The following is a 13,283-nucleotide window of genomic DNA, read 5'->3' on the forward strand; positions in this document are numbered from 1 at the left end:
AACTTAGGGTACTAGCTTAGGGTACACCCTGGCTGATGATCGCATTAGCTTAGGGTACTAGCTTAGGGTACACCCTGGCTGATGATCGCACTAGTTTAGGGTACTAGCTTAGGGTACACCCTGGCTGATGATCGCTCTAGCTTAGGGTACTAGCTTAGGGTACACACTGGCTGATGATCACACTAGCTTAGGGTACTAGCTTAGGGTACACCCTGGCTGATTATCGCACTAGCTTAGGGTACACCCTGGCGGATGATCGCACTAGCTCAGGGTACTAGCTTAGGGTACACCCTGACTGATTATCGCACTAGCTCAGGGTACACCCTGGCTGATGATTGCATTAGCTTAGGGTACTAGTTTAGGGTACACACTGGCTGATGATCCCACTAGTTTAGGGTACTAGCTTAGGGTACACACTGGCTGATGATCGCACTAGCTTAGGGTACTAGCTTAGGGTACACCCTGGCTGATGATCGCACTAGCTTAGGGTACTAGCTTAGGGTACACCTAGGCTGATTATCGCACTAGCTTAGAGTACTAGCTTAGGGTACACCCTGGCTGATGATCGCACTAGCTTAGGGTACTAGCATAGGGTACACCCTGGCTGATGATCGCACTAGCTTAGGGTACACCCTGCCTGATGATCGCACTAGCTTAGGGTACACCCTGGTTGATGATCGCACTAGCTTAGGGTACTAGCTTACGATACACCCTGGCTGATGATCGCACTAGCTTAGGGTACTAGCTTAGGGTACACACTGGCTGATGATCGCACTAGCTTAGGGTACAACCTGGCTGATGATCGCACTAGTTTTGGGTACACCCTGGCTGATGATTGCACTAGCTTAGGGTCCTAGTTTAGGGTACACCCTGCTGGAGGATCGCACTAGTTTAGGGCACTAGCTTAGGGTACTAGCTTAGGGTACACCCTGGCTGATGATTGCACTAGCTTAGCGTACACCCTGGCTGATGATCGCACTAGTTTAGGGTACTAGCTTAGGGTACACACTGGCTGATGATCCCACTAGCTTAGGGTACACACTGGCTGATTATCCTACTAGCTTAGGGTACTAGCTTAGGGTACACACTGGCTGATGATCACACTAGCTTAGGGTACTAGCTTAGGGTACACCCTGGCTGATTATCGCACTAGCTTAGGGTACTAGCTTAGGGTACACCCTGGCTGATGATCACACTAGCTTAGGGTACACCCTGTCTGATGATTGCATTAGCTTAGGGTACTAGCTTAGGGTACACCCTGGCTGATTATCACACTAGCTAAGGGTACTATCTTAGGGTACACCCTGGCTGATTATCACACTAGCTTAGGGTACACCCTGGCGCATGATCACACTAGCTTAGGGTACACCCTAGCTGATGATCGCACTAACTTAGGGTACTAGCTTAGGGTACTCCCTGGCTGATGATCGCATTAGCTTAGGGTACTAGCTTAGGGTACACCCTGGCTGATGATCGCACTAGCTTAGGGTACTAGCTTAGGGTACACCCTGGCTGATGATCGCTCTAGCTTAGGGTACTAGCTTAGGGTACACACTGGCTGATGATCACACTAGCTTAGGGCACTAGCTTAGGGTACACCCTGGCGGATGATCGCACTAGCATAGGGTACTAGCTTAGGGTACACCCTGACTGATTATCGCACTAGCTCAGGGTACACCCTGGCTGATGATTGCACTAGTTTAGGGTACTAGTTTAGGGTACACACTGGCTGATGATCCCACTAGCTTAGGGTACTAGCTTAGGGTACACACTGGCTGATGATCGCACTAGCTTAGGGTACACCCTGGCTGATGATCGCACTAGCTTAGGGTAATAGCTTAGGGTACACCCTGGCTGATGATCGCTCTCGCTTAGGGTACTAGCTTAGGGTACACCCTGGCTGATTATCGCACTAGCTTAGGGTACACCCAGGCTGATTATCGCACTAGCTTAGGGTACACCCAGGCTGATTATCGCACTAGCTTAGGGTACTAGCTTAGGGTACACCCTGGCTGATGATCGCACTAGCTTAGGGTCCTAGCATAGGGTACACCCTGGCTGATGATCGCACTAGCTTAGGGTATACCCTGGTTGATGATCGCACTAGCTTAGGGTAATAGCTTAGGGTACACCCTGGCTGATGATCGCTCTCGCTTAGGGTACTAGCTTAGGGTACACCCTGGCTGATGATCGCACTAGCTTAGGGTACTAGCTTAGGGTACACCCTGGCTGATGATCGCACTAGCTTAGGGTACTAGCTTAGGGTACACACTGGCTGATGATCACACTAAATTAGGGTACTAGCTTAGGGTACACCCTGGCTGATTATCGCACTAGCTTAGGTTTCACCCTGGCGGATGGTCAAACTACCATAGGGTACTAGCTTAGGGTACACCCTGGCTGATTATCGCACTAGTTTAGAATACACCCTGTCTGATGATTGCACTAGCTTAGGGTACTAGTTTAGGGTACACCCTGGCTGATGATCGCACTAGTTTAGGGTACTAGCATAGGGTACACCCTGGCTGATGATCGCACTAGCTTAGGGTACACCCTGCCTGATGATCGCACTAGCTTAGGGTACTAGCTTAGGGTACACCCTGGCTGATGATCGCACTAGCTTAGGGTACAACCTGGCTGATGATCGTACTAGCTCAGGGTACTAGCTTAGGGTACACCCTGGCTGATGATCGCACTAGCTCAGGGTACTAGCTTAGGGTACACCATGGCTGAATATCGCACTAGCTTAGGGTACTAGGTTATGGTACACACTGGCTGATGATCACACTAGCTTAGGGTACACTCTGGCTGATTATCGCACTAGTTTTGGGTACACCCTGGCTGATGATTGCACTAGCTTAGGGTCCTAGTTTAGGGTACACCCTGCTGGATGATCGCACTAGTTTAGGGCACTAGCTTAGGGTACTAGCTTAGGGTACACCCTGGCTGATGATCGCACTAGCTTAGGGTGCTAGCTTAGGGTACACCCTGGCTGATGATCGCACTAGTTTAGGGTACTAGCTTAGGGTACACACTGGCTGATGATCCCACTAGCTTAGGGTACACACTGGCTGATGATCCCACTAGCTTAGGGTACTAGCTTAGGGTACACCCTGGCCGATTATCTCACTAGCTTAGGGTACACCCTGGCTGATGATCACACTAGCTTAGGGTACACCCTGTCTGATGATTGCATTATTTTAGGGTACTAGCTTAGGGTACACCCTGGCTGATTATCGCACTAGCTAAGGGTACTATCTTGTGATACACCCTGGCTGATTATCACACTAGCTTAGGGTACACCCTGGCGCATGATCGCACTAGCTTAGGGTACACCCTTGCTGATGATCGCACTAACTTAGGGTACTAGCTTAGGGGACACCCTGGCTGATGATCGCATTAGCTTAGGGTACTAGCTTAGGGTACACCCTGGCTGATGATCGCACTAGTTTAGGGTACTAGCTTAGGGTACACACTGGCTGATGATCACACTAGCTTAGGGTACTAGCTTAGGGTACACCCTGGCTGATTATCGCACTAGCTTAGGGTACACCCTGGCGGATGATCGCACTAGCATAGGGTACTATCTTAGGGTACACCCTGACTGATTATCGCACTAGCTCAGGGTACACCCTGGCTGATGATTGCACTAGCTTAGGGTACTAGTTTAGGGTACACACTGGCTGATGATCCCACTAGCTTAGGGAATAGCTTAGGGTACACACTGGCTGATGATCGCACTAGCTTAGGGTACTAGCTTAGGGTACATCCTGGCTGATGATCGCACTAGCTTAGGGTACTAGCTTAGGGTACAGCCAGGCTGATTATCGCACTAGCTTAGGGTACTAGTTTAGGGTACACCCAGGCTGATTATCGCACTAGCTTAGGGTACTAGCTTAGGGTACACCCTGGCTGATGATCGCACTAGCTCAGGGTACACCCTGGCTGATTATCGCACTAGTTTAGGGCACTAGCTTAGGGTACACCCTGGTGGATGATCGCACTAGCTTAGGGCACCAGTTTAGGGTACATCCTGGTTGATGATCGCACTAGCTTAGGGTACTAGCTTAGGGTACACCCTGGATAATGATCCCACTAGCTTAGGGTACTAGCTTAGGGTACACCCTGGCTGATTATCGTACTAGTTTAGGGCACTAGCTTAGGGTACACCCTGGCTGATGAGCGCACTAGCTTGGGTTTTAGCTTAGGGTACACCCTGGCTGATGATCGCACTAGCTTAGGGTACTAGCTTAGGGTACACCCTGGCTGATGATCGCACTAGCTTAGGGTACTAGCTTAGGGTACACCCTGGCTGATTATCGCACTAGTTCAGGGCACTAGCTTAGGGTACACCCTGGCGGATGAGCGCACTAGCTTGGGTTTTAGCTTAGGGTACACCCTGGCTGATGATCGCTCTCGCTTAGGGTACTAGCTTAGTGTACACCCTGGTTGATGATCGCACTAGCTTAGGGTACTAGCTTAGGATACACCCTGGCTGATGATCGCTCTAGCTTAGGGTACTAGCTTAGCGTACACACTGGCTGATGATCACACTAGCTTAGGGTACTAGCTTAGGGTACACCCTGGCTGATTATCGCACTAGCTTAGGGTACACCCTGGCGGATGATCGCACTAGCATAGGGTACTAGCTTAGGGTACACCCTGACTGATTATCGCACTAGCTCAGCGTACACCCTGGCTGATGATTGCACTAGCTTAGGGTACCAGTTTAGGGTACACACTGGCTGATGATCCCACTAGCTTAGGGTACTAGTTTAGGGTACACACTGGCTGATGATCACACTAGCTGTCACATTCACCAGGTGAGTAACCTCCTTTCCCAACCTCCTCCTCACCTGACCCTTCTGAGATGTTGTCCTTGGTTTCTGTGGTGGGTCTTCTCCTAGCTTTCTTGTCTTCGGCAGGCAACTGTCTTTGGGATGTCTTCTTCTTCTTATCGCGTAAATAAGGCCTGGCTCCCTCAGAGGCCACCTTGACAGGGAAGGAACACCTGCCCAAGGGGAACCCCGAGGAGCCAAACCTCCAATGGCAGGGAAAAAGCCAAAAAGGCACAAAAAACCCTGGTAGGATGTATTTCTTCCTTGAGATGGATAGTCAAAGACTGTAGAGATTTCGGAGTCTTTTCTGAGCTACTTCCGGTGTAGATGCGGGATAACAGTATAAGGAAGCTTGGACTTCGATGGGAGAATGAAGAAGGGAATAATATATATAGAACAGTTCCCACTTACCGAGAGCTCTGGCAGCACCCAGAGAGTGAAGGTACCCAAGTCGTGATCGCGGACGCCAAAATAAACAGCTCCGCGACCGCAAACAAAACGGGAGTGCCGCGGCGCTGCGAAATGAAAAGGGAAAAACAGTACCGCGGTCAAGGAAGGAAAACAGAAACAATACCGCTGCAAACACCGGGTATGTGCGAAACTAGCGGACAGGACAGGAAGAAAATAACAGGGGAAGGCAGAAACTGGAACACAGGCGAGAAGGGAAAGAATACAAGATATGAAGGACCGAGTGAACGGAAGTCAAGGGTTTAGCGGGGAACTCTAAGAAGAACTGTGGAAGGACGATCCGTAGCTCGCAGCGTTGAAGAGTCTGAAGGAAACACAGATACAACGCGCCGGAAAGGGGGCATGGTTGCGTCTTATAGCCCAGCGACGCCATGTTGAGTGAGGACTAGACCGAAGTATACTATTATTGGAGACGCCATGAGCTCCACAGCTTCCATGGACGAATCCTGACAGTATACCCCTTTCCCTTCGGGGGCCCTCCGGGTTTCCCCGGGTGGAGGCGGTGGAAACGTTGAATGAGCCTAGGAGCATGGAGATGACCTCTAGGTTCCCACGTTCTCTCTTCCGGAGGATAACCCCTCCAGTGTACCAGATATTGAAGTCTTCCCTTACGGTATCGTGAGTCCACCAGATAAGCCACCTCATACTCCTCTTGAACAGGTGGGTGTAAAGATTTCTTGTTAGACAGTCTTCGTGCATACGGGTCCGTCTGGTATTCTTTGAGCAAAGAGGTATGGAAGACTGGATGCACCCTTCAGAGTCTGTCCGGTAGTTTAAGTCTGTAAGCCACCGGGTTAATCTGAGCGAGAATGGAGAAAGGCCCTATGTATCGTGGTGCAAATTTGCCAGCATGGACCCATTTTGGCAAAAACCTTGTGGACAACCAGACTAACTGGTTGGGCTTCCAGGCCGGATTACTACCTCTCCTCCGGTCTGCCCATTTCTTGTGCATCTGTCTGCTGGACTCCAGGGCCCTTTTGGCCGTCTTCTGAACTTCTAGGAGTTCCACCAACAAGCTATCAATAGCAGGTGTCCTGGTGGAAGGTAAACCTAACCATGGCAAGGGGTTAGGATGGTACCCGTAAGTACAGAGGAATGGGCTCATTTTGATGGATGTATGAAGAGCATTGTTATAGGCGAATTCCGCCTGAGGGAGAAAGGAAACCCAATCTTCTTGCTTATTAGAGCAAAAACATCGAAGGTACTGTTCAAGAGTAGAATTCAGCCTCTCGGTCTGACCATTGCTCTGCGGATGGTAACCTGATGACAACGCTCTGTCGATGCCTAGCTGTTGGCATAAGGTGGTCCAGAATCTTGAGGTGTATTGGGATCCTCTGTCCGAGACTATAGTCCTAGGCAGGCCATGTAGTCTGACAATGTCCCTTAGGAATACTGCTGCCATCTCTGGAGCCGATGGTAGATGGGATAAGGCTGAAAAATGTGCCAGTTTGCTGAAGGAATCGATAGTTACCATGATGGTATTCATTCCCTTTGAGAAGGGTAGCTCCACGATAAAGTCTGTGGAGATATGTTCCCAAGCCCTTCCTGGTACTTTTGACTGTTGTAGCAAGCCCATCGGCCTCCCTGTAGGACTTTTGCTACTGGCACACACCGGGCACGAAGAGACGTATTTGTCTACGTCCTTGCGGAGAGTGGGCCACCAAAATTGTCGACATATGAGATCCCGTGTCTTGCGTATGCCAGGATGACCCGAAAACTGAGAGTCATGGCACCACTTGAGTATCTGGCTCTGCAGGGTCTTAGAAGGGGTATAGAGAGCCTTCCCTAGGTAGTACAAACCGTTTGGGTCTTGAATGACTGACCTAGGCAGTGCTTCTTCCTCCTTATATTGCTCCATGAGTTCATGCAAGAAAGGGATCACGGTGGACACTCTCAGTGCCTTAGAAAGCAGTAATTCATGACCCTGGATCTTGGTGGGTTCTTCTCCTTGGCTTCGGGATAGGGCATCGGCAACATGATTTTCGGTACCAGGTATGTAGGTAAGAATAAAATCGAACTGTAAGAAATAATATGCCCAGCGGGCATGGCGGGAATTGGTGCATTCCATTTGTTGGAGTACCTTTAAATTCCTGTGGTCAGTGCGAATAAGGAACTTATGGTTTGCCCCTTGCAGCAGATGGCGCCATTCTTGACATGCTAGCTTCATGGCCAACAGTTCCTTTTCGAGGACTGAGTAGTTCTGCTCACTGCTAGACAACGTCTTTGAATAGTAGGCAACTGGATGTTCCAGTCCGTCCTCTGCCTCTTGTAACAGCACTGCTCCTACTGCTCCAGCTGAGGCATCGGTCTCAAGGACAAAGGGTCGGTTCTGATCTGGCTGGACTAGAATAGGGGCTGTAGAGAAATGTTCCTTTAAACACCTGAAGGCCTCCCTCTGGTCTTGATCAAATGAAAACTTGACGTCCTTCTTAAGCAAATGAGTGATGGGTTGTACTAGCTGGGAAAAATTCGGAATTAATTGTCTATAAAAGTTCGCCAACCCTAGGAATCTCTGTATCTCCTTGACATTTTGGGGTTCCTTCCAGTCTTGGATAGCATGTATCTTACTTGAGTCCATCTGTACTCCTGCTGCAGAGAGAATAAAGCCCAGATAAGATACTGACCTGGCTTCAAAAGTACACTTCTCTGGCTTGACTAATAGGTGGTTGGCCTGTAAACGGAATAATACCTCCTTGACCTGATCCCTGTGTTCTGGAAGGCTGCGTGAGTACACCAAAATATCATCCAAGTAAACCACTACTGACACAAACAATAAGTCTGAAAACATTCTGTCCATAAACCGCTGGAATATGGCGGGAGCGTTTACAAGCCCGAACGGCATCACCCTATATTCGAAGAGACCTAAAGGTGTCCGAAAGGCAGTCTTCCACTCATCACCCTTACGGATCCTCAAGAGATGATAGGCTCCTCTGAGATCCAATTTGGTATAGAATTGGGCTCCTTGAACTGCTTCCAGCACGTCCCTTATCAAGGGCATGGGGTAGCGGTCTCTAACCGTTACCTGATTAAGCCCCCGGTAATCTATGCAGGGTCTGAGTTCTGCTGAGTCCTTTTTTGGTATAAAGAACAGTGAAGCTCCGCAAGATGACCTGGATTCTTGGATAAGGCCGTTCTGGAGGTGAGCGTCTAAGTAATCTCTTAAAGCCTTCTTTTCAGGCAAAGACAAAGGGTACATCCGACCAAACGGTACTTGAGAGGAAGGCTCGATGTTGATGGCGCAATCTTCCGACCTGTGGGGAGGAAGTACTCTTGGCAGTATATCCTTGAAGATTTCAGAGTATTCCTGGTACTGGAGTGGGATAGAAGATACTGTCTTCTTTATTGGATTGCTTAACTCTTCTACTCCAATCTGGAGGTTAGGGACCTCCATGCAATGTACCTGACAATAATCCGAATCAAAACATACCTTGTTAGTGTACCAGTCAATTGAAGGGTTGTGCCTTCGAAGCCAGGGAATTCCGATGACCAACGGAAAGTGTGCCGCCTTAATCATATCAAATACCATGTCTTCGGTATGCTGTTCCATCTTCATCCGTAAGGGAACGGACTCCTTGACTATGGGCCCTGAGGACAGAGGAGTACCGTCCACTCCTTCCACTGGAATAGGTTTGTTCTTGAGGCGCTCGGGCACCTTGTTCTTCCTGGCCCAGTCTATGTCAATAAAATTCCCTGCGGCCCCGCAGTCCAGCATGGCCAACACCTCGATGGGCTCAGGACTCGTTATCCAGAGTTGGACCTTGAATACCATGAGTCTATTGTCTTCGCCCCCTGTTATTGGTCTTGTAATGAAGCAAGGGCTGTAACTGGTATCCCCGACACCTCCCTTGCATAGGTTCGGGGGCTGGAGTTTTCCTTTCGACGAGGTGGTACTTCTGGACAGTTGCGAAGTAGATGTTTAGAAGAGCCACAGTACATACACAGTCCTGCTTCGCGACGTCTTCTTCGTTCTTCTGGAGTTAAAGGCCACCTGGTTGTTCCGATCTGCATGGGTTCATCCCTTTCGGTGTTTTCTCGGGAAGGTTGGAAAAGAGGTGGGGTAGTCAGTTGACGAGGTCTTCTCCTTTCCTTTCATCGTTGGCTAAGACGGAATTCAATCTGTAAGGCTATAGTAGTGAGTTCATGGAAAGACGAAGGGCGAGCAATCCGAGCCAGCTCGTCCTTAATATCCTCATGAAGACCTCTTCGGAATATTGTCTGTTTGGCAGAGTCCGGCCAGTCTGCCTTTGTGGCAAGCCGGATAAAACGGGATAAGTAGGTTTGGACATCTGTAGTGCCCTGTATCACATCCAAAATGGCCTCAAAAGAAGTGTACAGGACCTCCGGGCGATCAAATCTCTCCTTGAACAGTTGTATGAAGCGGTCGTAATCCTGTAGCGCAAGGTCATTATTTGTGACCAACGGAGTGGCCCAAGCCAGGGCGTTACCAGTTAGGTTAGCTATGATGAATCCCACTCTGGTCCGGGCTGTCTGGTAGGCATAGGGACGGAATGCGAAATACACCTGGCAGGCATCCAAGAACTCCTTAAGACCTCCAGGATGCCCATCATACTTCCCAAACGACAGGGCCATAGGGGGTAGGTCTCCCCGGTCATCTCTGTGCAGGACTACCTGCTGTCTTAAAGCTACATTCTCTGCTTTCAATGCCTGTTCTTCAACCATAAGGTTCTGCATCGCCACCACCAACTCCTGATACTGCTCCAAGGACGCCATGGGGGACTTTAGGCGTTGTATTCTGTCACATTCACCAGGTGAGTAACCTCCTTTCCCAACCTCCTCCTCACCTGACCCTTCTGAGATGTTGTCCTTGGTTTCTGTGGTGGGTCTTCTCCTAGCTTTCTTGTCTTCGGCAGGCAACTGTCTTTGGGATGTCTTCTTCTTCTTATCGCGTAAATAAGGCCTGGCTCCCTCAGAGGCCACCTTGACAGGGAAGGAACACCTGCCCAAGGGGAACCCCGAGGAGCCAAACCTCCAATGGCAGGGAAAAAGCCAAAAAGGCACAAAAAACCCTGGTAGGATGTATTTCTTCCTTGAGATGGATAGTCAAAGACTGTAGAGATTTCGGAGTCTTTTCTGAGCTACTTCCGGTGTAGATGCGGGATAACAGTATAAGGAAGCTTGGACTTCGATGGAAGAATGAAGAAGGGAATAATATATATAGAACAGTTCCCACTTACCGAGAGCTCTGGCAGCACCCAGAGAGTGAAGGTACCCAAGTCGTGATCGCGGACGCCAAAATAAACAGCTCCGCGACCGCAAACAAAACGGGAGTGCCGCGGCGCTGCGAAATGAAAAGGGAAAAACAGTACCGCGGTCAAGGAAGGAAAACAGAAACAATACCGCTGCAAACACCGGGTATGTGCAAAACTAGCGGACAGGACAGGAAGAAAATAACAGGGGAAGGCAGAAACTGGAACACAGGCGAGAAGGGAAAGAATACAAGATATGAAGGACCGAGTGAACGGAAGTCAAGGGTTTAGCGGGGAACTCTAAGAAGAACTGTGGAAGGACGATCCGTAGCTCGCAGCGTTGAAGAGTCTGTAGGAAACACAGATACAACGCGCCGGAAAGGGGGCGTGGTTGCGTCTTATAGCCCAGCGACGCCATGTTGGGTGAGGACTAGACCGAAGTATACTATTATTGGAGACGCCATGAGCTCCACAGCTTCCATGGACGAATCCTGACACTAGCTTAGGGTACTATCTTAGGGTACACCCTGGCTGATGATCGCACTAGCTTAGGGTACTAGCTTAGGGTACACCCAGGCTGATTATCGCACTAGCTTAGGGTACTAGCTTAGGGTACACCCTGGCTGATGATCGCACTAGCTCAGGGTACACCCTGGCTGATTATCGCACTAGCTTAGGGCACTAGCTTAGGGCACTAGCTTAGGGTACACCCTGGCGGATGATCGCACTAGCTTAGGGCACTAGCTTAGAGTACATCCTGGTTGATGATCGCACTAGCTTAGGGTACTAGCTTAGGGTACACCCTGGCTGATGATCGCACTATCTTAGGGTACTAGCTTAGGGTACACCCTGGCTGATTATCGCACTAGTTTAGGGCACTAGCTTAGGGTACACCCTGGTGGATGAGCGCACTAGCTTGGGTTTTAGCTTAGGGTACACCCTGGCTGATGATCGCACTAGCTTAGGGTACTAGCTTAGGGTACACCCAGGCTTATTATCGCACTAGCTTAGGATACTAGCTTAGGGTACACCCAGGCTGATTATCGCACTAGCTTAGGGTACTAGCTTAGGGTACACCCTGGCTGATGATCGCAGTATCTCAGGGTACACCCTGGCTGATTATCGCACTAGCTTAGGGTACACCCTGGCTGATTATCGCACTAGCTTAGGGCACTAGCTTAGGGTAAACCCTGGCGGATGATCGCACTAGCTTAGGGCACTAGTTTATGGTACATCCTGGTTGATGATCGCACTAGCTTAGGGTACTAGCTTAGGGTACACCCTGGCTGATGATCGCACTAGCTTAGGGTACTAGCTTAGGGTACACCCTGGCTGATTATCGCACTAGTTTAGGGCACTAGCTTCGGGTACACCCTGGCGGATGAGCGCACTTGCTTGGGTTTTAGCTTAGGGTACACCCTGGCTGATGATTGCACTAATTTAGGGTACTAGCTTAGGGTACACCCTGGCTGATGATCGCACTAGTTTAGGGTACACCCTGGCTGATGATCGCACTAGAGATGGGCACAGAGATGACTTGGTACTATTGCAACCATATTCTGTATTTGCCCTCATTGATTCAATATAAATGGCCGATTAATGACCAGATCGAGTGGCACAAACAATAGGCCCAGGTAAAGCTAAAAATAAACGGCTCCATTTTGGGGGATCGCTGTTCGGAATACTCCTTATGCATTATTTGGGTAACCTCTCCATGATTTTGGTAATGCAAGGGGGAAAGCTCTTTTCCCTACCGCACGGGTAGAGTAAATGCCCCCCTATTTATTACCCTCAGATCCCCCCTTCTCTTCCAGTCCTTAATGACCTCTGTGACTCCCACGCCACTCGACTATTTATTCTTGGTAGTGTAGTCATTCTTTGTCTTTTACTTTCTATATTTGCTATTTTACTATTTGTGCATTTCAGTCAGTTGCTGAAGTTGACTTTCGGTAGACGGCTGTCTGCACACATCATCTGATGGCAGTACGTGTATAAAAGTGCTTGCCACTGTAACGTCGTAAGGAAGGAAAGACATGCAGAGGGGCGGAAGGGCAGTATTACGCAGCTTCGAATCCTTTAATTTCGATGCGGGAAGTTCGGCACGGGCTGCTGCGCCGAACCGGCTCCTACGCCGAACTGGCTGCGGCAAATCGGCCCGCGCAGAACCGGCTGCGCCGAAATGTCCTTCTCTGAGCGTCAAGCTGCAAAATATTGTTACAGGTAAGTGACGCTCTTGCTCTGCATCCTGCTGCCATGTGAAAGATGAAAGCAAGCATTAACGTGCTGGATGATGCGCATTACTGTAAGTAATACATTCTTGATTACATTTGACACTTGGTGGCTCATTATGAGTTCCCTGTCTGGAAAGAATACAGGAACAAATGCTGGGAATGTCGGCACCGCCATTTTTTTCGGACCGAGGAAACATACGTTTGCCGGTGGGAGCAGTGGACTGCCGCAAGGCCAGACCTGCCTGGAGTTCAGGCACTTACCGGTAAATGCCGGAATCACTGGTACTGGTAATTCCAGCGATCCCATCCATGGAGTACCATGGGAATCCATGGAATGGGAAGTTACTGGTGTCTTTGCCGCTCGTAATATCACAGTAATACCGGGATAGCAGGCAGCAGAAACTGTACGGTAGTTTTGCTGGTATCCCACTGGTAATTAACGGCAAAACTGTAATGAGGACCACGGTCTCATTAACATACATCAACTATGCATTCACCCACTCATCCACCAATGAATGCCTCTTTGTTCTGGACATTAG

This window comes from Ambystoma mexicanum, chromosome 7q (assembly GCF_040938575.1).
Source record: "Ambystoma mexicanum isolate Mex_15411 chromosome 7q, UKY_AmexF1_1, whole genome shotgun sequence".
Lineage (NCBI taxonomy): Eukaryota > Metazoa > Chordata > Amphibia > Caudata > Ambystomatidae > Ambystoma > Ambystoma mexicanum.